Source organism: Lepisosteus platostomus, chromosome 7, assembly GCF_059453375.1.
Source record: "Lepisosteus platostomus isolate fLepPlt1 chromosome 7, fLepPlt1.hap1, whole genome shotgun sequence".
Classification (NCBI taxonomy): domain Eukaryota; kingdom Metazoa; phylum Chordata; class Actinopteri; order Semionotiformes; family Lepisosteidae; genus Lepisosteus; species Lepisosteus platostomus.
In genome coordinates this window covers 16,746,231-16,771,942 of record NC_142617.1, presented here as the reverse complement: position 1 = coordinate 16,771,942, position 25,712 = coordinate 16,746,231, and the positions used below count along the sequence as shown (strand labels likewise).

The window sequence follows — 25,712 nt, the reverse complement described above, 5'->3', positions numbered from 1 at the left end:
CTCTGTTGGCTATACCATAAGCCTGAACTACAGGGTATGTACATCTGTATTTTTTGTGACACATATTGTATTTACAGTATATGTGGGAGTTGGAGATAGCAATAAGAAAGACAAAACTTGAGTATGAAAATCGTAGCTAAGTGCATAAACAGTTTCATGGCCTCCAATTTCCCTTTTAAAAGTAGTAAAAACATGTTTGCCTGCTCTGTTTCTTTAAAACAATTAGATAAGGCTAGAATACCAAGAAAAACCTTTTCTTCACAGTGCATGAACTCATGTTGCCCTTTTCACTGTTGATTATCTCTTTTAATCCATGCAATGAAGCAGGTGTTTTAAGTTTTAAGGAGGTCATAATTATACTTGGGCAGCATGGCAGGGCAGTAGTGAGCATTCCTGCCTTGCAGTGCTGGGTTCAGCTCCTGGGGTGCTGTCTGCGTGGAGTTTGTAGGTTCTGCCAGTGTAGTACCTCCAGGTACTCCAGTTTCCTCCTGTAGTCTAAAACCCTACTGCTAGGCTGTTTAGCTCCTGTAAAATTGGCCCTGGGTGTGCATGTGTGTGTGTTTGTGTCTGTCTACTTTGCGATGGACTGGCATCCTGTCCAGGGTGTTCACTGCTTTGCACCCATTGCTTCCCAGGAAAGACTCTGGCTTCCCCATGACCCTGAATTGGATGAAGCAGTTAGAAAACGGATGGCTGGATAATTATACTCACACAAACATTTACTAGTACTAGTACTTTCTAAAAACATGACTAGATAACGCTCAGCTCTGTGTTGAAGCACTCTTCAAACACATTTGTAAAGACTCAGGACAAGCACGCAAGTGTAAGTGACCAAGGACGTTGGAATGCGATGTGCCGTAGGGATGTTTCATGGAGCACTTATTAACCCTGTCTCTAGATGCTATTTCAGTTGACCCTAGTAGCACAGTAAAAGAGGGAGAACAAAAACATATTTTTACATGATTTCATGTTTGTTACTATTTTCCTTTTTGTAGGTTTGCGATTTTGTTACTGCACATATGTACATGTATAATAAACAAAAGTTTGGAAAGAGGTCAATCCCTAATCTCATACACTACTGCCTACCTACTTATAAATATCATGGTTCTCATCACTCTCTCGCATGTTTTTCTTTCTTATCCCTCCCTCTTCCACATCTTTGCTCTTGCAGTAGCTCCCTGGGTCATCTCTCAGTAGAGGGAGGGTCCTGAGAGCCCCGGACAGCACCGTCCACCGTATGAGATATATAACCGAGGTCCTGACTCTCTGTGGGTCAGAAAACCCAGGATGTTTCTCAAAAAGAGTGGGTTGTAACTCCGGCATCCTGGCCAAATGTCCCATTGCCCTTTACCAATCCTGGCCTCCTTATAATCCCCAACTATGAATTAACCATATCACTCTGTTCTCCTCCCCACTGATAGCTGATGTGTGGTGAGCGTACTATGTTACCATCTCATCAACCAAGTGGATGCTGCACATTGGTGGTAGTGGAGGGGAGTCCCCACTACCTGTAAAGATATTTGAGTGAAGTGTCCAGAAAAGCACTGTATAAGGGTAAGGAATTATTCTCTTCAGTTAGGTGAGTTACCTCAAAAATTATTATCTGAATCACGTCTCTGCTCCCTTAATACAGCTTGACTGAGATATTGATTGTAAAACAACAGAAGTTTTGAGAACTATTTTGATTTGCCATAGCAAAGGGGATGACTACTTATGCAATCATCATAAAGTGTTTTTTCCTTTATACTGTAGCTTTTGGTGACATTTAACGCCTTTTAATAATAAATGTACTGTGTTTAGTTTCAGTATTCCAGTTTTGATCACAAATATTAATGAAAAACATAAATGTGTATACATACAGTAATTTGTAATTCAACAAAACAGAAAATCTTTACTGCTAAATGGAATGCTTACTTTTGCAGGTCCAGTACTTTATATACTTTGGACAATTTTATAAAACCTTTTTTTATTGTTATTGACACATTGTATAAGAAAAGCAGATCAATGGAAGCAAATGGTTGAATACAATTTATATCCAAGTAAACAGATACAATAAATCTGAATAATGTTAAATGAGTATATTTAATCATAGAGTCCCTCCTTGCTCTGTATGCTTCTAGGATAGGCTCCAGGTTTGCCATAGTCGCATCAAGGACAAGCAACTTTCTGTTAAAGGATGAATGGATGAAAGCAAATTAAATTGCTACAACCCATTAGAAACAGAACAATCTGAAGAGATTTTAATAGTAATTAATTTAAAATATTTATACATTTAAGTACTATTAGCAATGGAAGCAGAAATGTCAAGGGAATAGAAAAAATCTTAGATAAGCAAATCTCCAGGACCTGATGGTGTTTTACCAGTTGTATATATGGAAATAAGAGATGCTGTTAATAGGTTGAAAAATTAAACTTTTTCAGCAATCGCTGAACACTTGATTAATAGCTATTGGGAGTAACATTGCTAATGCAGCACTCATTTATAAAAAGGGTGGCACATTGGAACCAAAAAGAATAAATCTTTTATTACATGTAAGGTTATGCAAATGATAATTAGAACCAAATTTGAGAATTATCTGTATGACAGTAGGATTCTAGTCAATAATCAATGTGAATTTATGTGTGTCATGTCTTCTTGTTTCGCTAACTTTTTAGAGTTCTTTGAACAAGCAACAGAAGTACAGTATAGACATGTACAGGACACATGAAGTAATACTATATATTTTAGATTTTCATAACTGAATTGGCGAGTACTGTAGATCACGAGTGAATGCTAAAACCGGGATTAAGGGCCACAGGAATCTGTTTTAGGACCACTGCTCTTCTTAATATATCAATGTTGTATATTCTTGTACAGTATATTTAGTACAGTATATAGTTAAAAACTAGTCAAGTTCCCAGATGATACCAAAATAGGAGTGTTAGGAAAAAACTTTAGAAGTCACACTAGAAATTAAAAAATAGACAAAATTCAAGACCAGGCAAACAACTGGAAGGTGACTTTTAATGCAGACCAATGCTGCATGTGTAAATAAGATGGGAAACATTGAGCTTAAAGAAGGTACTTCTGAAAAAGACTGAGGTGTTTATATTGAAACATTATTTACATCATCTAGACAATGTAAGGAAGAAAAAAAACAGCAAACAAATTAGCAAAACGTTTAAAATGTTTATCAGGGGATGTAATATTAAAATTGTAAGGTGAAACTTCATTTAGAATATCAAGCACAATAGTGATCACTGCTTCACACCAAAGATTGTTGCTTTCTAAAGGGTCCACAGTAAATCGTTCATATACAACGCTGTTTGCATGTTCTCCTCATGCTTACATATGTTTTCAGCTCCAGTTTTCTCCCCCACCCATGGAGGTATGATGATTAGTTACCCTACATTGCCAACTCCCCAAGATTTATTTCCTAGCCTTTTCCTGTTTCCTGCAGAAAACAGCATCATTTACCATCGATATATCCTGGTCTCAGCATGCTCAAGAAGGTGAAGAAATGTGACAATTCACTGGTGAGGACAGCTTTAGGTCTTTACAAGAAACACCTTGTAGTGTTAGGGTGTCTAAAATCAAGCAAGGAATCAGTGGATGATTGAATATGTCTGACATCTAATGCCATTTTCCAGGTTTACTACTGACAATTCCTGTTCCGGAATGTGTGGGTGTCCAGACACTGCCTGGTTTCTCTCTGCCTGATCCACAATATCTGTGTGAGTGTTTGGTGACCGAGGTGTGTGTGAGAAAGGAGGGGAGGTACCACCTTTTTGAGGTTTCTAGTTACTCTGATGAAACCAAACCTTGGGAAAATGACTGCAGGGCATTTCAGCTAAAGCTTCTGTTGGTGGTAGTGTTTGTTTGTCATGGTAACCATTAATACAGTCCTACCTACCCTTAAATTGGCAGTAATGCTTACCTTGAAAGCCTACAGAAAACAATGCTGGGCCTGGGCTACAAGAACTGTCCCAGACAAGCTTTATTGCACAGTGTTGGTGTTCGCCTGCATGATGAGACAGTGTCTTGTCTGACACAGCGGGAGTAAAGTATGTATTAAATAATCCATTACATTATTGTATATATTGTCTTGTGAGTCATGTCGTGACAATGTAAAACTTCTGGCCACAACTGTAGTCTGAGACTTGCTTTATGTTGCCAGTAATGTGCTATTCAATTCAAGAGTCCCTTGCATTTCTGTACTGTATATTTACACACACAATTATTATATTTTCTGTTAATTACACATAAAATAATTCACCTGATTTATCATGCATCTATCTACAAAAAGTGCTACAGCACGTTTTGAGCCATAGTTTGAGACTTTTCATTGAGATTCAGACAAGTGAGAAACTATTGGCTTATCCTGGCTACAGCCCAATACAAATGGAAACTGTTTTACTTATCTTTATTGAGGATTAGGCTCCCTCTCTGACAAAACCACACAATTTTCATTTTTTTCCAAGAGAATAAATAAAACAATCCACCCATCTCAGCCAGTCACACAAATCAGCCATATTCGCAGGGGCATATATATGGAAAGACTTCACCTTCTGACCTAAGAATTAAAGAGGACCCAGCTAAACTTATCCATCCATCCCTTTTCTAACCTCTTTTGCAATCCAGAGTTGCAGAGGAGCCAGACCCCATTTCACCAAGCAACTGGTGCAAAGCGAGGTTCATCCTGGACATGATACCCGTCCATGGCAGGACAGACAGACACAAACGCACACACTCACACCTAGGGCTTAATGTCACAGAAGCAAATTAACTTTCTAGAATGCCTTACGACTGTGAGAGGAAACCGGAGCACCCAGGGAAAACCCAAGCGAACACAGGGAAAACATACAAACTTCACAAAATAGCACCCCAAGTCTGGTATTGAATTGTCAAGATAAATATTTCTGTGTTAAGTGCAATTCTCTGATCTTGTAATGCTTTTCAGTGTGTGTTATTCCTTAACCCATTGTAACAAGCCTGCATTGTCGAGCTTCTATCTACTATAAAGCAATTTTGGAAGTTTACATATCTTGAAAACAGCTATATAAAATGCAAGAATATGCTTAATTCCCTTTTAGTCAATGAATGCAAAAACAGATCTTCATCAAACTTCAAAATACATTATATTTTTGTATTGATGCAATACGTTTTTGTTATTTCATTACAGTTGAAACTGTTTTATTTTTAGTCAACAACACATTTTTAAGTCCTAGTTTGTTAGTCTAATTGCTTAGTACAGGCCTTGTCATTTTACGATACTTAATAAATTCCTTTCAAGTGACACATTTGAGGCATACATTAGTCGTGCATTACTGGTAAAAGGTAACAAGTGCCTAGTCAACATTTATGGAGTTGCTTTTTGCTTTGTTCAGAGACTGTGCTTCAGTCATAAATAACTTCATAAAGCCTTGCCTTCTTTGTGACAACCCCTTAATCTCTTCAGATTTATGTTGCAGATTTTAAAGTTTTTTTATGATTGGTTCAATACTAACTTCATGGGTTTTTTTTTTCAGATGGGCAATATGTAGAATATTGTGGGCCTTTACAGGGGTGAACGAGAGCTTGTTATAATATTTTCAAGGCTTGTAAAAGTTAAATTTCAAGTGGATGAAAAGCTAAAGAGAATGTAGTCTTGATATTTTTATTTCCTATGGTGTCTTTAAACAGGTTTTGCAAATGGATATTCTCATGGACAATCTTTGCATAACAATATTATTGAAGCTCAGTGTATGTTAATGTCAGAGGAGAACATCATTTTCCCTCTTTCACAGTAACAACAACACTAAGACCAGCTTTCTCGTTAAAAACAAATATCCCAGAGAAGTAAATGCTTCACCTAACCAAAAAAGGAACAAATGCAGACATTTGCCATGCTAAATATTTGTGCTCGTTTCATTCTGATAAGCTTTTTTAATAAATAAATATAAATCTCCAGGGACAGACAGAAAGTATTCTTATTAACCTCAGTATGTATTACTGAAGCAACCCACTATTAATTTAAGCTGAAGAGCTCTCTTGGGATGAAACAAGCAGTAATGTGATACTGGAATTGTGGGGTCTTTTCATATGTTGCACATTCAAAAGGCTTGGAAGTGAAATGGGATATACTGTATTTAACTGTATGTCACGATCTACACAGAGCACACGTCCTGTGTTCTGGAGTTGTTTTATTTTAACATTTTTTATATACATTTCTACAGACAAAGACTATAAAATATAGACTCTACCTTACAAGTAGATCTTGCATTGTCTTAATTCTGAAGAGACATTATGAGGAATGCATTCAATGTCTTGGTCAGGCCATGTTTGGAGTGTGGCATCAAAATCTGGTTTCCAAACCATACAGTATTGGCTTTGAAAACACCCAGAGAGTGTGCGACTAGACAAGGATGTGGAACTACAAATTGAAACAGAAATATGTGGAGCGTCAAGAAAGAGATATTTTTGATTGGGGCTCTTTAATGCATAGTACAGTTTCTTCAACCTTGATGTCAAAATCCATTCCTTTTGTGATGCTTTAATAATCGGCAGACCACTGTGTCAGCATTTTTTACACTGCCAGTCTAACCTTTGTCATGGCTCAGGTCTGTGAATTCCCAAACAACTATTCCTTTGTAAAACCTTATGCCCAGTTTGGTGATGGTTTTGACTCTGGTCAGCTTTCAACATCTCAGATCATAAAAAATAAGCTTGTAAGCAATGACAGAGAAAAAGGAGTCACACTGAAGGCTTCAGCTCTGCAAAGAACAAGGTAATTTCTTTCTTAGCAAAATTTCACCTGAACAAAGTTCACTGTTGTATAGCAACATGAATGGAACATGCTACAGGAAATCATCAAGAAAACATCTGCTCTATTTATAAATTGACATTATAGTCCATAGTAGTTTGGACAGAAGCATCAATAATGACATCTTCCAAAGTATGGAAACAAGATTTCACACGAGTAAAATGAAGAAAAAAAAACGAACAAGAAATACGTTGGAGTACAGTATGTATTGGGAACAAAACAATACACTATAGATTAAATGTTTCTTTTAGGTTATAGTTCCCATGTCATTGCGTGCTTACTACTGTAACTCAAGCCTGCTCTGATGAAAAGCTATAGCTCAGCCATGTAAAACCAGTTTAATACCTGCAAAGGGTGTTAATATCTGCATTGAAGGATCTTGATTTGAAGGGTGTGTTGAAAGCATTATATAAGAATGTTGCAGCGTTCAATTGTTCAAAAAGTAAGATTGTTTCTCCAGCCAAAGTCAATGTTTCTGTTTGTGGTTTCTTTTGTGACTGATTAGGATAGAAGGTTCAAATGTGAATGCAGATGGACGAAATCTATCGTTCTATGTAAGAGAGCTGTCTTCTCACATTGTTGATTTTTGTCCAGAATCCTTGTTCTATTTCCAGGTGCTGTACAGTATGTTTGTGGATACAAGGATCTCCAGATGGCCCAAATAGCAGCAGTGACACCCCAGTTCTCATTGTCCATTTTGTATGTCTTAAGGCTAGCCTTGGGTCCTTATTTTCTTTACACCACCTACTGATCATCCAGGCTTCACCTCCATAAAGTTGGATTTAACACAGCCCTGTAAACCACTAGCTTGGTTGCAATTGTTAAATCCTTATCCGTGGAACAACCTGTTGGTAACAGCTGTTGTTAATCTTTACCTGGAGATACTCTGCAATAGTGCTGAACTAGAGAGCCGGCTTTAAAGATAGCTGGCATGTCCAACATTCTTGAAAGTGACATTTCTGAATAAAAGCATTATATCTGAGTTAGAAGCTTGTTGGTGATTCATCTCTGTTTTGGTGGTATTCACTTTAAGGTGATAAAGCTTGTAAGCTGTAGATAATCTTATGTTTAGGGCTACAAATTAGAGTACTTTATTATACCAAAATAAAATTGGGCATGATAGTGGTTTCACAGTGGACAATGACTGCATAAGCCTCCTTGTCTTAAGGGAAAGTTTCATTTCTAGATTAGTCTTGCTCTCATGTTCTAATGAGGGTTATCATGGGATGTGACGTGATCTCTGGAGGTTTGTTAGCTAGGAAAGTAGTGCAATTACAAATTGTGGAAGATCAAAAGAAATCGGTAAGGATTGTATTAGTAAATCCTGCCACTTCCATTTTATTTATGGCTTAAACAATCAGGAATGGTAATGTCCCCAATTACATATATTAAACAACTAAGCTAGCAGGCAAAAACAGACTGTTTTCCTAGGTATTTGTAAATTATATGGGACTTTAAAAGCATTGCTTTCCCTTGCAATATTGAGATCAGCACTTAAATAATAAAGAAAAAAAACAAGCTTGAATCACCAACAAATTTCCATGCTGCTATACAGCTGGAGCTGGTGTGACTCAAAGAATTATGAACACTTGTCGTGTGTTCCTCTTAGAAGTAATCAGGAAAAATTTAAGGCTCTTATTCTACCTGTAAAGCAGTCTGCAAACATCACAAAAGGAAGAAAAAAATGTTCTTATCTTTTTCAACCACCGTAGCTACAGCACCTTATTCCTTCCTTTCTGTACTGATATGGTATCACAGATGACCAAAAAGGAGGAGGTGTGTTGACCTGTTCATACTGTAAGCCAGGCTGAGTGATAAGCGATTGCAGAGAAGGAGCCATCAGATCAGGCCAAAGTAAAAGGAATTTTTTCGCCGTGTGACGGGCAAACAGGAGAGCATGGCTCTCCGATGACGTGGGCTCTTTTCTGCCTTGGCAGCGTGTTGTGTTTGATGTGTGCTCGCTTGGCTGGGCACTGATTGCAGGTTGCCTGGCAGTTTTTATTGTCTCTGCCTTCAGGAGTCATGATGGATTCGTTATGAATTGCTCCCAGCAAGAAAGGGGAGCTCAGGTGTGGCAGAAATGGCAGGTGGCAAGAGCTGACTTGACAGCAATTAGATGTACAAATCTTTGATTAGACTCCTGGGAATGGAATCATTAACAACACTGAATGGGCCACCTCTTTTCCCCCTGCCTCATTAGTTGCAATACTCCTGCTACTTTAAAGAGCCTGTAAAACTCAGACACAAAGGCACCTTCTGCCTATGAATACATGAGTTGGCAAAGGTAGGCCTGTGGTCCATTTAGGAGTAAATGTGTTCGAACCTACTGAAAGAAAGACATCTAATTTCATAAAATGTCATGCAAGTAGAGTGAATCACATTAAGGGCAGCCTACATTAAGTTTAACTTTTTCTTTGAGGGGAGATTTTTCTTAGTAGAAGATCCCAGAAGTAGAAAATGTATTAACATCAGATAGAAAAAAATGAAAAATGGCAGTTTTGAATATACCACTGTAAGGTATTTGGATATTATAAATCTCTACTTTCTTACTTTACTACAGAAGTAGTTTTCCTTCACTTATTCTCCAGAGTACATTGCTGAGCTTTAGCACACCTTTCAATAACTTCAAAATTCAAAGGAACTGTTTCTGAAAATCCTTTTTTTTACAATCTGGTGCTGTCATTTTTGTTCTAGCAGACTTCCAGATTTAAAACCGAAAACAAAAGCGTCAATGCATCCAACAATATTGTACGTTTTGTAAATTTATAAAATGCCTTATCACTTTTTCTAAACTTGGGCTGAGTTAAAAAGGGTTTTTGATACATCAGCAGAAAGCATTCACAGTATAAGGCTGCCACAAAGTGTGGCTTATAAGATGATTGGCTTTCTGGATGGAGTGTATCACTTTTAGGTCTTACTAGAGATAGATCTGGGCACACCCTTAAATCAAATGGCTACCAACTACCGCAAACAGACCGGAAGGGCCAGATGGCGACCTCTTGTTTATAACCTTTCTTATGTTCTTATGAACTATGGAACTTGGGTGCAGGGAGTTCAAAACAGGTCAAATTTGGTGGGATCAGGAGAGCTCATTGCAAAACACCTGAAACACCTAAAATAACATTGATTTTTAAATGCGTAAGGAAACTCAGAAACGTAAGGAATAAAATGGATGAATTCAAAGCTGTTGCATTAAAGTGCAGCTATGATATTATACAAATAATTCACACATGATCAAGAATAATGATAGGGTGATTATAATTATGATAAAATGGCAGAATAGGGTAGACAGAGGTGATGGGACTTGCTTCTATATAAAAAAACTTGCAAGCTATAGAACAGAAGAGAGTACAAGAAGTTTTGAACCTCTAAAAAGTAATTTAACAATAACAAAAGGTAACAATAGGTATATGCTATAACCACCTAATTTATAAATACAGTACACATAGCTTACTGTACAATGAAATCCGGAAGGCACAATATATAACAAAGACAACACAGTATTAATGAACAAGAAACAGTGTGTCATAACATCCATTTATTCATCCATTTAAGGATCACTGCTTTTCTTCATTGATAAAAGATTTAGCTGTTTATAAAAGGTTTAGATTCAGACATTAGCAACACTAGCAAGGGATCTAATTTGGTAAATCATCCAAAAACAGGGGTATATGTCTTTGTATATGTCTTGGCAGGGGCTGTTACATGTCAAATGAATTTTAACATTGAAAAGTGATCTGAAAGGCTGTAACAGCACACCCTGTGTGTCATATTGATGATTCTGATGCAGGTGCGTAAAACTACACAAAAGATTAAACAATGTGGGGAAGCAATAAAAAAGCACACAATGCTTGGGTATATAGCAAAAAGTGTTAGAAAGGAAATCCAGGGAAACTATGTTTGAGCTTTACAATGAACTAGAAAGATCTAATAAAAACTAATGGAGTTCAATTTGGTTACTTTACCAAAAATTAGAATACCAAAAGGCAGAATAGGAGAAGCAAATTGAGGTAAGATTTGATCCAAGTATATACAGTACAATCTAAGGGACAGGGTCAACCCAAGAGACTCAGTAGCAGTGAAGCAATGACATGTGGTCCCAATTGGATAAACAGGCAATCACACATTACTGAAAGGGAATTAATTTAGGATAAAGAATAAGAATGGATTCTTTATACAAAGAACAAAGGCTTCCGAGCAATGTAGTTGTAGCCCAAATTCTGTCCTCATTCAGGAAACGGCTGGATAAAAATTTAGATTAAAATAATTTACAGTATATTAGATTAGTTGGGTAGCGACCACATAAGAAATATGGGCTGGATTGCCTCCATGTCTTGAGAGCCTTTGTTATGTAATTGTGTTACCATATTATATAATTTTTACTAGAATAAAAGTTCCAATGTGTTCTGTTTTTCTCTTAAATAAGCAAGAATTCTTTCTAAAATCTCCTGATGGGAAGGTTTTCAAAGTCATAGAGTTAGATTGACATACAATACAGTGTATGCTGTAAGCACAGCAATTGGTACATAGACTTAGGTACCTTTCGTGTTGATTTTGAAAACATTTCTTCATGTAAATCAGTAAAAATGTAAAAATGTGTTTCCTCACCTTTTAAAGTTGTTTTTTTTTTTTTTTTCAGCATTGGTAGACTAAGTTCCTCCCGTATAAGCTCCTTTTTTTTAAATGACCGGATTACAGAAAATGTTTTATTTCATGTTATTTTTTAAATGGTTTATTACAGCTCACACCAACGGCCTTCATTGCTGAAAACCACTTGTTTTTCCTTTTCAAGCTGACACTGGTGAATTCCACTTTCTCTCAAATACACAAACCTGTGAGGGTGGCATCCATCTATCAGCCAGTGGTGCAGCTTCCTGGTCAGCATTGTAAGTGTGATTACGGAACAGTGTTTAAACAGCATGTGTGTATGATGACATATTTCCTGAACATATGGATACCAGAGACATTCATGGAGAAAAGCACGTTGCCTCGTTTTCCAGTTAGCATAATTTCAGCAAACAAAGATTTTCGTACACTAAAGGCTCACCACAAAGCTCTGTTCAGTCTCAACAATTAGGAAACTGATTCAGCTTAATGAGAATCTCAGTTTACAAGTTAATTATTATTAATTTATTCAAGGTTTAGGGAGAAAGCCTGAACCAGCTGAAGTGTTCTACTGTTTAATAAATGCCTATGAGAATGGTGAGACACCATTTTAATGTTTTGACATGCTGTGCTATTTTCTTGGCCATTTGTGACATTGTGTGCAATGTATGAAATCCACGTTTAATTAAATGTCATGATTACTTAATTTAAATATTGTATTTGTCAAAGCTGAACAGTCAAAATGAAAGACTTAGTAGGAAAGATACTTCAATAAGCATCAGTACTGCATGATTTAAATTAGAACTAATGGATTTTTGAGACATATTTAACCCAGAAGATGAGCCAGTCAATAAAAGATTTAACCATACATCTAAAAGAGTTTTAGATGTATACAATCCATTTTCCTTATGTTCTAGGAGGTGTATGTGAATGGGGAACTGACCAGGAGGAGTAAAATTAATATTTTGAAACTTCTGCTTGCAGTTTTTAGATGCGACCTCACAGAAAGTGTCACAATAGTAAGGGCTACTCCACTTTTTGTTAAGCTTTAATGCCAAAGAAAGGATACAGTAATGAGTTCTCATTTTACACCAGAAGGTTTCCTTTTTAATCCCTGAAATATTTCAGCTCTTTATTGCCTTCACTTAATAAGAGGTGTCAAATTCCCAAATGATTAACACATCTAATTGGCATTCTCTCCTTTGCTAATGAGGTCTTTTCCCTACTTGGGCTTTCATTTTCCCAGGTTGCACAGCAGCTGTTCCTCTGGCAACAGGTTGTAAGATGTGTCTTAAAAAGAGAAAAGGGTAAAACAAGGTTAGGTAAATTGCATATAAAGTTATTTTCTCTTTTAATTTTGAGGGTATTGATGCATAGATATCTGTAGAGCTGCAGATCTAATCTTCAGCACCACTTGCTCGAAAGAATTACTGTATTGTTAAATACACTTAAGATATTCTTGACAAAGAGGCAGAGTGTTAATTATGCATTAAAACCAAGAAAATATCCTTTGCAACATTGCAATTACATTTTAAATGAATGTGTGGCTGTGTGTGTAGAATCATTTTCTCAGTTATCGAAAGTCCAGAATGTGCTTTTCTGAGAGTGTCAATAAATTGGTCAAACTGGTACAAGACTGTAAGTGCTTTTTCTAGAAATTTGAAACAAAATGTCAAAACATCCTACAAGACTACTGAAGAATATATACTGGACCAGAACCATTATATCATGTTATAGATTCTGGTATAGTTAGTAAACTTGTCATGTTTGGGGACAATATTCAATTAGGGGAATTTAAGAAATACTGTAGAATCAACAAGTACATTCTGATTTTAGGTAAATTCAAGACTGGTCAAACACCTGCAGCTCACATTTAATATGGATGAGTGAATAATTGCACAATTGCATACAGGTAACAATAACATACAGTAAACTCTACATATAAAATAGAAAACAGTAAGTTTGAAGATGCTACTTATGGAAAAGACATGCACCTGTAGGTTGAAGTAGTTCAGGTGGATAGCTGCGTCAGCATGCGTAGTCTGCAAAGGAACAAGTAATAGGTTTATTCCAGGCTGAAAAGAGAAGAAAGAAAACACAACATTTTGGCTGTGAAGCTTTCTTCAGGTGTGAGGACCTGTAGGTGTTTATGTTGATAAAGCATGTACTATGAAGAAGTGCATTTAAAACCAAAAACAAGAAACACTTCTTTCCACAAAGGTTTGTGGAAGCATGGAACAAGCTAACAAGCCATGTTATCAAATCTGATACCCTGAATTCTTTCAAGAAACAGCTATATGAGATCTTCACATGAAATAGCTATGATCAAACAAGTTAGATGAGTCAAATGGCCGCCTCTAACTTGTAACTTTTCTTATTTTCTTTTAATGTTTTAATGACAAAACATTAATCTGATAGGCATCCCTTATTTAATTTCTTCTTTTCTTCTTTTATGTTATCCCATATGGCACCATTGCATCGATATTAGGACTTTATAGTACTTGTTTTTGCCTGTTTTTTTAACAATTGAACTTTAGTCAGGGATTGCACAGTGGAATGATGTTGGAACACAACCTGAAAATCCCACTACCAGTCGTGAAAGTTTGTTTCATAAAAGCTTTTGCATTTTTTTGTTCTGATACAAGTTCCTGAATTGATCTATCTTACCTCGTGATTAACTCAATGCCTGCGAGATCACAGCTTGAGGTTAGCTGAGTGGTTACCTTCACGTAGGTTTTAATAGCGTTTCTATTCATTTCCCAATAATTCTGAAAAACATCTTCACTACACCAGTGCTGACTGCAAACCCCTCACAACTATCCCCTGAAGGCTACCTGTGGAATACATCCTGCGGTTCTGTTACCGTGGCAATTCAATACCATGACTCTCAGAGCATGCCATTCAAGTAGTTTTCACAGATATCAACTGCCTCATTAAATGGACAGATTTTCTTAATTAAGGGCTAATCAGGGCTACATGGTAACACAGATACCTGTAGATTTGATGAACATGGATTAAATATTTAATGCTGAGGTGACTGTATAAACTGGAAAAAGTGCTTCATGTTTTTCTTCTGAACAATACACATATACTTACATATCCTGGCATGATTTGGCTTATTCCCTAATTAACTTTTAGATTTCTTCTTTCTTCTTACAGAATACTTACATACATCTCTTCCATGATATGCAGTATTGACTGCATACAGAAGGATCAATATTCCACCATGCCTTTTATCACTCTCTTCTATTCTGATTCACAAAATCTACCTGGAAGACCATTTGAGTAAATTGCCCCTTTTAGAACGTTTGGGTTACATTGTTCTTTCACACTACAGTAGGGAACTGTGTAGCACATAGGGGAGGCATCTGGGCTGATAACTGCTGAACTGCATCCAAACTACTTCTGAAGGAAAATGAAATGGTATCCATGTACAACCCCATAGAGCACTGTACTGTAGCTGTGAATGAAGTGAGTCCCCTGCTTCTGTATATACAGTATGAAGCCTTGGGTTCCTCTGGGAAGAAAAGTGCTACAGTATATCTATAAAATAGTTTTTATTATTTACTGTATGTATCCTAATTCAGAATAAGCAAGATTCTCATGGAGGACAAAAATAAGTTTTGACCTTTTCTTAAACTTTTTTTGAAGTGCCATTTTTTCTTTACTTTTGTTTTGAGAGAGGACTCAGGAAGTAGAATTTCCAGAAAATCCTGCTCAACTCTCTCATAAATACTTGTAAAGAGAAAAAGAACTGAAGTGACTGTACCCATTGGACTGGAAGAGGACGTTAGGAGGAATATCCTGACTAGAATATCCACACCAGCCACTTTTAACTGTCAGAAAATGTTGAACAAAGGCCTTTTCTATGAAACAGAAAGCAGAATGTATGCAAAATAGCACTCTGTGATGCCAACAGCACTTACATACCACTAGGGCACCTTGTGACCTAGCTGGGAAAATATTCCTCAAAATGAAAATGAGAGTGTGTGTTTCACCAGAACACAGATACTAATGCTTCCATTAGTTATTCCTTAAAAGAAAAACAGACACATATTTTAAAATAGACACAAAATGGTGGTGCAGAATTATTTCATTTGAATTAGAAGATTTTGGACGCAGACTTATCTACTGGAAATGGCCTTCAAGAAAAGCTTACATGTTTTATTTATCACATTCCCTAAGCTGATAGAATTGGGTGGGTGGGGTTTGTACTACCTAACTGAATAATAAAACTGAATAATTCAACAAACTGTAACATACTGTATAACATATAACAAAATAATAAAACTACCAGAATAATAAATGCAAATTGGTATTGTTTTAAGGATTGAATGAAATTAATTTATTATACACTTTTCAGCTGCATTCGTACTGTTTTACCTCCATTTGTTTAGATCGGCAATCTCAAGTCGTGGCCCTAGATGATTATGCAGAAGACTCCATTATTGAATTGTTCCATTAGTTTTACCCATAAGTGTTCCTTTGGTTAAAGGTACTGCACAGAAGAAGTACTCATATCTAACACTTATAATTTTTAATACTTGACATTTCAACAAATGTCCATGTCTGCTTCATATGAATCTGTGTAAGCTTCTGTACAATAATTCTGTATGCGCCCACAGAAACTGAAGAGTATGCTATTAAAAGGAAAAAAACAACATAATTCATCTTGGTCTAGTTAATCAATTCCTTAGGAAAACAATCTTTATCTCAGTAGGGCAAGGCTTTTTTATGTATCCTTTTGATTCCAGTTTCATAATGGTTTCCCAAAACATATATTTTTTAGCATTATCTAAAAATCTGAAAATTGAAAACATGTATAATGTATAATGTATGAGATTCCTTATCTGTTCATCTTTAAACTAAGATAAAAAACGGGATGCTTCAAGTGTGTCACTTCCTGTAGAGTTCCATTCGATTGTTTCAGAATGTTTCCTTGTCTTCCAATGAAACCAACTTCCTTCATTTACACTGGCTGCTGCCACAATGATACAGACATTCCTTCCATATGAATTGCATTTTTCATGGCCCGGTGAAATATTGTTTTCGCTGGTAAATGGAATATGATACGAGATAAGGGAGTAAATGCTGGCGTTTTGACAAGTGATGTTATCACGAATTGAACAATAAGAAGTGAGACTTTCCTGAAATCTTAAGATGCTATGTCACTAACCATCCACGGGGTCTAACTCATGAAATGTGTTGCTTGTGTGTTAGAAGGCCTCATGTTTTCCAAATATATTGCAATTATTATTAGAGAAAACGTCCGTCTTTGCTTTCTAATGTACTGTATTACTTCCATGTTCCCCAACATCAAAACATTAATGATAGCATCATGCTTCACTTTTTTTGTTTGTTAGCAGTTGTTCTTTATTTCTACAGTTTTTTCTTTTCTTGCACACAAGTATAAGTGATTGCCATTTTCAAAGCATTTTCATGCAGCATTATAGTGGTCATTATGAAAATATTTTTTCTTGTGGTTAACCAATTTAATTAGCCTTCACTGACCATACCAGCTTTTTCTAAAGTAATGGGTTTTCACATTTGACCCTGAAATGTGGAAATTACTTACTGACTGAATTGGAAAAATAAAGTAGTTTCCGCCCTGCTCTCTGAAAGTGATGCTTCAATTGTATCTGGGTGTTGCAAGGCATGATATATTCCGTGCTGGTACTGTACCTTTACAGTGATTCCTGTTTCACAGTGCAGGACTGAACTATGTATGTGTCAGTGAATTCTGATACAGTGAGGAAATTAAGGTTGAATTGCTTGAAGTGCACACTCATCAAAGAAATCGTCCTTATATAGGAAGTGGGTGTAAATGTGTTAAAATAAGGATGTCTTTACTTTTTGGCCACATATTATGAACCTTCCCCTGTTTTCAAAACTTCTTACATGTACTTATGGCTAGCCCATTACAAGGATAAACATAGTATGCTTCTTTATTCAATGTTTTATTAAGATTAAAATCCAACGTGGCTGATGTGTGCACATTTTGCCCATTCATTGTTGCAACCTCCTGAGGGAACATGATTTTCTCAGCTTTCACAGCTGTTTCTCAGTTCAAGTTTAGCAAGAAGCGTCTCAGCTGCAAAATCAATGTTTTTTTTCCTACTTTTTCCCCTCTTTCTTGCCAGAGCAGTCTTGCTTCTAATCAAGTGAAAAGGGCTTCGTTAGAAGCACATGCCTTTGTACATCATAGAGCAAATTAAGAGGAGTCTAGCAGGCCAGGTCTCTAATACTTCAGTGCTATGCCTGAGCCAGTTCCAGGCATTAAGACATGGCCTTAATCTATTGTGCTGCCCGCATGGTGTGTCAGGTTTATTGACTTAGAGACTTCTCAATTAACTTTTGAGTCAATAAATGTGCCAGACAGTAATATGGAAAGCAAGTTAAGGGCAGTTGGGGAGCATTTATCTTTAATGCAATTACAATTCAGGAGATCAAGAAAGCACATTGATAAATTCACCACAGAGGGTTTATGAGGGTGAACGTGGACAACAATAAACATGACCATGTCTAATCTGATTTCTTTCCTGCTTGTCTTAGAGTGAAATGATCTATGTGAAAGAAATGTGTAATCTTTCATTTGGCCAAGAAATATCTGCATTGGTTTAATAAAAAATGGCTATATGCTGTTTTGTTTAGTAGGCCCATTATGGTATAGAAATAAACCTACTACAGTAAAATGAAATGTACATATGCAATATTCTCCAATTTGTGCATCCTATGTAGATAATTATGAACTAACTTAAGTTAAGGCCTTGCTTCAAGAATACAACCTTCTAACTTTCAATTGAGTTTAATGCTGTTACTTTAAGTTTTGAAGCAGAAAACGTCCTTAATTTGAGCTTTTTGCTCAAAAATAAAATACCTGAATTTAATTATTTTCCCAGTCCTCTCTTTTGTAGACTTTCTTTCTTTTGTAGTTATGGTTTATTGTTTTCCTATCTGCATGTAACACCCTGAACTTTGACATTACATTTACATTAAATGTCTTCTGTCAGGTTTTTGCCTAGTCTTGAACTTTGTGTTTTTTGAATTTCCTTTTAGCTTTTATAGTGTTTGGTAATTAGCCTGTTTTGGGTGTCATGTTTTTTTTTTTGACAATTTGACATGTTTACTAACTATACCAGAATATATGTCATTTATACAATAAGAACAGAGGTCCTAATACAGACTGCTGTAGGCATTCCACTAATTACTGTACTGTACAGTTTCATAAAAACCTTCCGAAAATCAAAATGTACATATTTGTAGTGTATAGAGTAGTAGGGTCTGTATACAGTAGGGTCTTAACATCTGTGAATTTAACATCTGCAGATTTGCTTATTCACAATTCAGCCTGGCTGACGAGATCTTGGATGAAAAAAGAGCAGATCAGGTTCACCACAACTTTTAAATTAGTGGTGCAGACTAGGAATCGTGAGATAACTCTAGTTAGTGAATGAGTATCTCCCTGACTCTTGCCCAGGTACCCATTGCCCAGTATCTGCATCTCAACAAGGTCTTGTTTTTATATTGTACAGAACACTCCCAGTTCTGTGTTAGCATTGTGGAAAATGACAGGCTAGAGACGACGTTACAGGTTCACTGATAATTTTATTGCTGGACACAGAGAAGGATTCATGTTGTTTATTTTACTGATTACTATCAATTTGTGATTACTGTTGTTCCTTTTAGCTGGTCAATGTAATTTCAATTTACTTAAAGCTAATGCATTAGTAATTTAATTATCATTAAAGGGAGAGTTACTTATGTATTTTTACCATGCATACTGTGGTAGATTATGTGATGGTATAGGGGTGGGCTTTGATATATCCAATTTTGGCTTTGATATAACCATATCGACCCTCCCCTTAAATCCTCTTGGCGTGCTGATGATTCACTAGTTTAGTTCTACGTGTACAATATGCAATACTGTACATCTAAGACATGTTTTCAGACAATTAAAGGGCTTGATCTTGTTTCCATATTTGATGGGTGCTACACTAAGCAAAATTCCAGTTAGTGGATATGCCTTGAGATCCTGAGTGACTGTTTAATAGCCTACAGGTAAACATAACCTATTACCAGGTATAAGGTAGAATACCATCAGGCTCTATTTACATTCTGAGTATTTTGAGTGTTTCTTACAATAAACAGGGACTGGGTAATAAATAGGTAATACTTCTGCCTCTTTCAGTATTATACTGTAGAACTCTTGACTCATTTACTGTGTCTAAATAGACTTTCTGATACAAAACCTACACCCCTTTACTGTCTCTCCAGAATGCTTGTGCCCCTTGTACAGTACTTGTAATTGTAATCTTCACCATCATTTTCTATTAGCCATGATTCTGTGATTCCAGTTCTATCGCAATTATATGCTAAAGAAGTAGCTTATTTCTAATAATTTATATATGTAGTTTACTTTTGCATTTCAACAAAAAGTGAACTGTGTGTTAACTGAAAAATGAGTCTGGGGTTATCTGAGGCTAACTGGTGGAAAAAATAGCGTTTGAAGCCATCCTGTACGGAGATTAGAGAGAAAGGAAAACTACCAAACGTAGTACCAGAACAGCAGATTTGTATCTATATGGAGTTAAAGGCACTGGGATCCTATTTGTGACACTCAAATAACATAATGGCTTAGTCAGGTAAAACGGTTCATTGGATGCATGTAATGCAAGGCTTACAGAGTGACTCACCTGTATGATCGTGAACACTCATTTTTAACCGCCCACTCTCACAGCTTACACTAGAATACCGCAGGCCCACAGAGAGGGACTCCAAACCATTATGCAAATGTAGTTCTGGAAACACGGAAAGAAAAATAAAACCAACTGAAAGACTAAAAAAGCACTAGATATCTGGCATGACAATTTTCTTTTCCCAAATGCTAGAAAAGTATTATTACCTTACAGCAATTTCAGCCATTATGTTACATCAGAAGCTTCTAATGAAATTAATATAATAGACTGATAAGTGCCACTGACATCCAAATTAGATGTGAGATGCTCGGCTTCCATGACAACCTCACGGCAGCTCATAAACATTTGCCAATTAGCCCTGTGGCTCATCACCTGTCTCCCTGCTCTTACCCAATCTGAAATCCCCCTGACGGCTCATCCCTTCAGGGAATGAGCATCAAATCCCATCAATCTGCTGTCCAGAGGTTTTCTTGACAAGGCATCCAACCAGTTACTTAACTAGTCTGGTTGCATTTGGATGAAAATAAAATCTGATGGACAAACCGTTTTCCACTAATGGGTCATTTTTAATATATTGCAGCAGAGTAGTAACGGGTAAAGGGGTCACTTGAATTAACAAAGGGAAAGTTGCTTTTACAGTAGATTCAAGTGAGAATCTAGAAAAGATCAATGACTTGGTATTTGTTCTGGTGTTGGATTGTGATTGTATTGTATTCCTGACTCCACCTGGTAAATCTTAAGGAAATCCATCCATCTATTTTCTAACTGCTTCATGCAATTTAGGGTTTCAGCAGAGCCTGAGCCAAGCAACAGGCAAAAGGCTGGGTACTCCCTGGATGGACCATCACAGGGCAGACACAGTACCAAACAGTTATTCATCGATGTTGGACAGCAGGTTGCTTGTCTAACTACTTCAAAATCCCACAGTGCACTGAGATTGCCTTTTCTTCTAATTTCATAAATTATACATTAATAAAACCTAACTCTGCATATTGTGACGCAACGGGGTTCAGGCGGGCGCCCTAAATCCTTAAACTGTCTATATTTGGTAACATTTCTGCCATTATTTTTCTTGGGGGCAAAGAATATGATTCCCACACTCTGAAAAGGTGTGGAATTTTTTCACAGGTAACATTATTTGCTTGTTTGCCTACTCATCTGGTTATGTATGCATTATGGAAAATTATGACGAACTCTGACCTACATATAGTAACATAAATAATAATAAGAGAGTCTAATTATTTAAGTCTGCCACATAAATAATAATTTAATTTTTAGTTTCCGAAAAATTACCATGAACTGGCATGATGTACACCATATACAGTATGAATACAAATATAAGAAAAACAGAACTTCTGGGCATGTCATTTCCTGTAGTGAAAGGCATTGTCATCTTGGAGAATGTGGGTTAAGAAGGGCACACAACACAGGCCTCCCAATTGTTATTTCAGGAGTAACAGACATAAGAGAATCCAGAGACTGCAACTTTAGACATTAGACTTGTGCCATTAATGCCATTAGAATATGCAGATTTGCCACTATTTTAATTTTTGAGTGGGTATGTTGGAATTTGTCACTATCCTTTAAAAAGCCAGAGGCAGGTATAGACAGCAAAACATAGTTCATAACTATTATGAAGAAAACCTCTGGGTTGAATGAGACTAAAAACTAAAAACTGGAGACTTCACCTCAAAATAAGACTCCACCTAAAAACTGCCTGAGAACAGCATTAGAATGGCCTGACAATATGTAAAATATGAGGTTCCACCACTAAAAGGGGAATACTGAACTTGCTCAAAAATAAAATCTCCTTTGATCACAATTATGTATGAATATTCCTAAACTGTTATATTTTGGTCTGTATTGAAAACAGAATCCAAGAGCTGGTTTCTGGACAGAACTGCTCAATTTCTGGTAGATAACCATGTACTTATTACAAGTTAGCTCTGTGCCTCTGAAGTCATGTAGCATTATACTGGTGATGCATCATGAAATAATTCTTATTGAACATAATTATAGCAGAGGTCCACAATGCTGGCCACTATTTTCAGGAGTTTTCCCTTGAGTTTTTAACTCAGCCAATAACTAGTCAGATGATTGGCTTACTTTTATCAAATTTAAACTGTTTCACATACAGCATTTAACTTTATGGAAGCTCACATGGAATGGAAAATAATACTGTATTATTTCTAACATTTACCTATATGGGGAATATGTTTTGCTATTTTAATTAATTTACTATATACTGTAACAGTATCAGGCTACAGGGCAGACCTTTGAATAACCTAACTCTCTGTTACCTATCATCTAAGTAAAGCTTTAAATAGATTGATTATATGATTTGAGTAAGTTATTTTTGTCTGCTCTTTATAAATGATATAAATGATTTTGGGTTGGTTTTAAAATGTTATATTTTGGGCAGAATAAACCAAAATAAGCCAAGTTACTCTGAGTCACATAACATTTCTGTGCATTTCCGTCACGTCTACTGAAACCTAAAGTCTAAAACGTTAAATCGAATGAATTAATTAAAAAATGTGTCCCACTTGCCAAATGTAAATTCCATATCATGTACTGGCAGTCTGGTTTGCTAGAGGCATCAATTGCAATGTTTTTCACACCTGTCCTGGAATACTCCCTGCCTCTCCAGTTGTCTGATTCAAGCAGCACACCTAAAATGTGCTTTACCGCAGTATACACACTGCTTTACCTTGACCTCATTTATTTAAAAATAACTTAAAAATTTGCATATTCATACAGGGTTTAGAACAATCACAGATTGGCTGAATACAATATCCAGACTGGTTTGGGGGTTCAGTTTTGAAAAACCATGGTATTCCAGTTGGAAATTTGCAGCTGAGATTGGGGTAGGAATTTGTGACTGTCGGGTCAGGTGAGGTTTAGATTTCAAACTGTTCTAAAGTTCTGCTAGTGTCAGGTATTCATTAATGCATCTGGGGTGGGGGATGGGAGGAAGATATGTGTTTTTTTATCAGGAGACTTAATTTTGGATTGATAAGATCTGGCCTACCCTGACCCCAGACAGCGGCAGTAAAGCAATAAAAAGAAAATATTTTCTGCAACATTTACGTACAAATAGCTAAAAATGTATTTTAATACTTGAGTTAAAAAGGACAAAGTCTGGCGACTGCTGCCTTTTTTCCCTGACTCCGGATCCACTGAAACTGCAAAGCATATGCAACAGATGTAGTTTTGGATCAAGCACAGCATATTTCTGTGTAGCTAATTGCTGTTGCTGAAAACCTTCCTTTCTATTTCTCCATCTTCGTCTCTGTATCAAAAGGGGTATGCTTTAATTGAGCTTAATGTCTGTTTTATAATGAATTCAAACTGCTTAGTATTGCAGAATGGACAAGAGTGTCCATATTCCCAAGCGACAGGTAGGGATTATCCCACCCTCCTGTCTGATAGAATTTTGCATTTACATAATATGATCTGGGGGGATGGGTTCAAGTTCACCACCAGGTACATTTGTGGAAATTGTAATTGTTCAACTGAGATTTTAACTATAAGCTTTGAGTTACATTCCTTGTCCAATCTATAATTCCTTGCTCCATGGTACATGTACAGATAAGGTAGTTTAAATGTCAATAAAAGCACATACTGTATAAAGATTTGTGCTTATTGTCATTTTATAGGATATTAAATTTTAATTCTCATTTTATAAGATCAATCCTTTCTTCACTTCAAACTGCAATTGAAAATTAGTGTGATTAGTTAGTTCTAAAAGTGTGTTACAGTACAGCATGTTTTGCTACCCATTTAAATTGCATTTTATTATTTTGTCGCAGTAAGTAACAGGTTCCTAGGCTCACACTTTGGGGTACTACTGTCCACAAAATGATTTGTGGATGTGTAATTGGCAGTGAGTCTAGGGCAGGGGTTCATTGTAACCATTATGTTTCCTTTCGGACAAAGCTCGTAAAGCAGAGGAGACCAATATATATTTCCTTCGATGCTTGAGTCTAATTCCAATAATAACTTGCAAACCTAGAGTAGTTCTGTCCTGTTAAAGACAGACAGGACCGCCCACAGTCCAATCAGAGAGTAAGAATTGATCCTATGCCCTCTGATCCTGAAAACAACAACCAATTCACAGTTTTATTGTCTAATTTCACTTTACTGCCGAATGGCTTTCCCCACACTTGAATGACCAATTTAAGCAAGATTAATTGAGTGTGAAACCGGCCGCATCTGGAAAGCAGTTTATCAGGCAAAATGGGTGTTAGGGGAGGCCTGCCATATCGAGCCAGATGTCAATGTCCTGTTTTTCATCTTTCTTTTATTATCTTAAAGCTTGAATGACCTTGTTGGCACATCAGGTCTGTATTGATGGTGGCATCTTTTTCTTAAGGGGAATTGTGTTGCAAATTGTGTTAGAAAACAAGAGAAGAGCATTTAGCCCAACTACAATTAGACGTTAATTGATCAAAGAATCACACTCAACCATTTTGTGAAAGAAACCAGAGCTTCAATAACACAACTGAGTAGGTTGTTCCATACCCCCACATACCTTTATGTAAAGAATAGCATTTCCTCCTGTTCATGGCTCTAAAAGGACTTACTTGTAAGCCCATTGGTCTGCGTTTCTCTGTTAATTCTAAAGCAATCTTTAGAATTTATCAATGTCTTTGTGGATTTTGCATACTTGTACAGTATATTTAGCTACAAATTACATAATACAAAATGTATTATAAGCAATAGAACACTTCAAAGGTCTCTGTAGAGGTCCTGCACATCAGAAAGGTTAGAAAACCCTGACCAGCTAATTTACAAAGACCTCACTGAAATTATTACTAATAACACACTTTCTCAAAACCATGCCTTGGAATACTGCTGTAGAATGCTTCATACTGTACCATAACAGAAGATCTGCATAGAAGTAAAAGATAATTTAAATTCAATGTCTGTTGCTTTTTTGCAGTGCTTTAGTCTATTCACTTAAGATCTATCATCTAGCCATTAAATTCTTGTTACACTCACATAAAGATGCCATTAGAAAGGTCTTTAGTCCCATTCAATTGCAACATACTGTATATACTGTACCATGTTGAGCAGTGTCAGGGAAAAATAAATTTAAAAAGTAATGCATTTCAGTTACAAATTCCTAGTTTAACAGATCACAGTTACAAGTTCATAATCTAATGGACTACTATTTAATTTAAAAAAGTACTTTTAACAGGTAATGCATTTCTTTACAAAGCACTACATATCCTACACTACATATCAATCAGTGTATCTGATTCCTTTTTAAATGATTTCCTCTGACAGGTTTATTTTAAAAAGCAACCTTTGGTACTGTACTGTGTAATTTTAAATTGCAATTTTACTTTTTAAAAGTATCTTTCCCAAGAATGTTAATCTATGCACTGTTGGGAAAATGAGTGATGAATGAAGGACTACCTCAGAAAATGCACATTTTCCTGACTTCAGACACATAGACAGACTGTTGAATCAATGCAAGAGGTCAGTCAAATTAAGAGGTTTAATCTTATTAATTGATTAACCCCAGGTCCTGACTTGCACAGAGATAGTAGCCACAGCAGACTTGGCCTATGCCAAGATATGTGAAGTGGTAAACAGCTTGAGGTTCAACTGTTAGCCTGCA

At 36.4% G+C, this 25,712-nt stretch overlaps 1 long non-coding RNA gene across 2 annotated transcripts in view; it reads left to right on the top strand.

Annotated features, from left to right (window-relative positions):
• Nucleotides 1-25,712, top strand: part of LOC148658403 (uncharacterized) — an 85,842-nt gene that overhangs the window by 29,949 nt on the left and 30,181 nt on the right. The window contains exon 1 of one of the 2 annotated variants that reach the window (XR_015940067.1): nt 11,466-11,668. The exons of the other annotated variant lie outside the window; for it this stretch is intronic. This is a non-coding gene — a long non-coding RNA (uncharacterized LOC148658403). Of the gene's footprint in view, nt 1-11,465; nt 11,669-25,712 lie in introns of those variants that run through there. 2 annotated transcript variants of the gene reach the window in all.